The 2,437-nt window shown below is 43.9% G+C and overlaps 1 protein-coding gene and 1 non-coding gene across 6 annotated transcripts in view; one reads left to right on the top strand and one right to left on the bottom strand.

Moving 5' to 3' along the window:
- Window positions 1-911: 911 nt before the first annotated feature.
- The window catches only part of LOC125956757 (2-acylglycerol O-acyltransferase 2-A-like), a 4,624-nt gene continuing 3,098 nt past the window's right edge, over window positions 912-2,437 (top strand). The window contains exon 1 of one of the 5 annotated variants that reach the window (XM_049688945.1): window positions 912-1,104. The gene's annotated coding sequence lies outside the window, so the exon portion shown is untranslated. Of the gene's footprint in view, window positions 1,891-2,437 lie in introns of all 5 variants that reach the window. The other 4 variants (XM_049688946.1, XM_049688944.1, XM_049688943.1 and 1 more) reach the window with 4 other exon arrangements.
- Trnay-gua (transfer RNA tyrosine (anticodon GUA)) lies at window positions 1,927-2,114 on the bottom strand. The gene is made up of 2 exons: window positions 2,078-2,114; window positions 1,927-1,962 (listed from the first exon to the last, which is right to left on the bottom strand). It is a non-coding gene; the product is annotated as a tRNA-Tyr (tRNA).

Below are 2,437 nucleotides of genomic sequence, written 5' to 3'. Positions count from 1 at the left end.
ATCTCTACCTTTATGGCACATGTTTAGGATCGTAAAAATAAATCGTAAACACGTTATTACCTTGAATGGTGCAAATCTAGAGCTCGTTGCTGAGATTAATGACGCTAAGCTGTAAGGAAGATTTAATTAGAAATGTCAAGGTTTGCAGTGCATCTTTTCACTCCCTACATGGCGGCACTTGAATCGAATATGATTTCATTATCGCTCTGCACGCCACACAAATCATTTGAGCTGAACGGATCATAGAGGGTGCATAAAAAAAAGATTGTCAATGGTGATTGCACATTCATCCGGGGGCATCTGCCACTTCGTTTCTGTCTTTTTTAATGTTTCATTCCCTAGCAATCTCCGCTGACCATTGAAGGGTTAGTATGTTGAATGAACATCGAAAGCCGGCGAATGAATACCGGCATCGACCAGTGGTACAGTCGAACCTAGGTGCGATCGTGGTGAAAGATTCGTAGTTTATTTATTTACACTCCCTAGACATTCTGGAAATTTAAAAGAAAATCGCGGAAATCGTAACAGAATGGAATGTCCATGACTGAAAAGGTTTAAAGGTTTAAAACATTTAACATACGATAAATTTTGAATATTATGCAGTGGTGTTGCTTTTTAAAATGGTAAAAGAATAAGCGGTTTTTCATTATTGTTTCGAAACAACTGAAGTTATGTTAGTAAAATGAATATTGTACGGCATTCGATGGAATCTAGTTAATGCTCAACCTCCTATCTTAATCGCAGTATCACTCTCAGCACGAACCACTAATTTAGCTTGCTCTTCATAAGATCTTCTCGCTCGTAGGGCTAATCAAAGTTATGCATACCGACGCTCGCACTCTCGCCAATAATGGCAAGATGCTCGAGAACGTTTGCGCGCGTGACAAGTTGACGCACGCGGGTTACTCACGCGGACATAATCAACCACATCATACGGAAAAGTATGATGACTCTCCTCTTTCTCTCCTTCGAGCACGAAAAGTGTTTTTCCTCGGGAGACAAGCCATTTACATTCGAGACAAGACGTTTTTCGTTGTCTCTCAAACATCCACCAGTCCACCGGTGTTTGTCGATCTACTCCGTGTTACCCGGCAGTATCCCGCAGTACGTGCTTAGTGATCGAGCGTAGATTGTTATTGCGAGCATCATTTCCTAACCCAGTTACTCACAATTCTGTGCTTCTTATACCGTTATGCTCCTTCTGTTCGAGTAGTTCAGTGACGTCGTTCTTAGCATGTGCGAAGGTTCTTTGTTATACTTGATAGAGAACCGTACAAAAGTGACTCATGGTGTGATGCATATCATTCCAACGTCCAACTTCTGTCGACTGTGTCCGCACTTTGTTTTAATTGATCAAGGGAGTGGAGGATGGATGCAGCTGTTGTTTATTGATTCTTCGGTGTTTGCATATCCGATTTTCTGCCTCACCAGCATTATTCGATAGCGATCGAGGCGAGGCAGATACTCGATCTCAATGTGACCACCCAGATGTGTGATCGAGCGCGCAGCGCACTCTACTCGTGGTGATCTTACGCGCAACTGAGAGCTGAGTTAAGGTTGATGACAAAATCAACGTCGTACTATCGTATCGTGCGGATAGAAAGGCAGTGAGAAAACGGTGCGCTAGAGTGGCCTTGGGATGTTCCGTCATCAAACAATGTCAAAGAACCTGTGTGTCATGCCGTGTGTTTGTGTGTTCTAGTGGATTGATTGAATGGCGTCTTAGCATTGACGCTTGTCTAGCATGTTACCAACCCCAAGTGATCCACTTATCTACTTGAGACGTCATATTCGTTGAAAAAAATGTGTTTGTTCTCCTCAATGAACTTGTGGCCCAAGCCAACAAACATTAACCAGTGATCTGCTTCCTATGTATAATTAAAAAAAAAGGTGAGCCTTTCTTGGGCACTCCTCTCTCTGTGTCTCTCCTTCGAACCGGATTTGAACCAGTGACCTATGGATAGCTATTGCGCGCTTTGATCTGTTGTGCTCTGCTGAAGGGGTGAGGCGAGAGTTTCCTCTCACTGATCGATGGATGATCATCGACCCCCAACAGCAACCGCCGCAACCTGCCGTACTACAGTCCACCGCTCTACCAACTGAGCTATCGAAGGCGTTGAGGGAGGTGCCGCTTATCAACGTGCATACCGACTGACCTGCGTTCGCGCACCAACCCCCACAAACGCTTCTTATCTCGTGCTAAACAACTTCAATTGCGTGCCGTAACCGAAACAAACATAATTTGCCTGATTAGTGAGAGAAGCTAGGAATAGAAGCTCAGGCAGAATAGCCGAATTCCCGGCTTATGAATCGATCCATCATGTTATGAAGAAACCTTCGCATGGCGTTTCGCTATAAAGGAGAAGATAAGATTTACACTCGAGTAAAGATATCTTAAAACAAATGGCCAAGGCACCTGTTAATCCCTGTTTGCGTC

This window comes from Anopheles darlingi, chromosome 3 (genome assembly GCF_943734745.1).
Source record: "Anopheles darlingi chromosome 3, idAnoDarlMG_H_01, whole genome shotgun sequence".
Classification (NCBI taxonomy): Eukaryota; Metazoa; Arthropoda; class Insecta; order Diptera; family Culicidae; genus Anopheles; species Anopheles darlingi.
The sequence above is the reverse complement of the archived record's forward strand: the minus strand, read 5'-3'. Positions and strand labels throughout refer to the sequence as shown.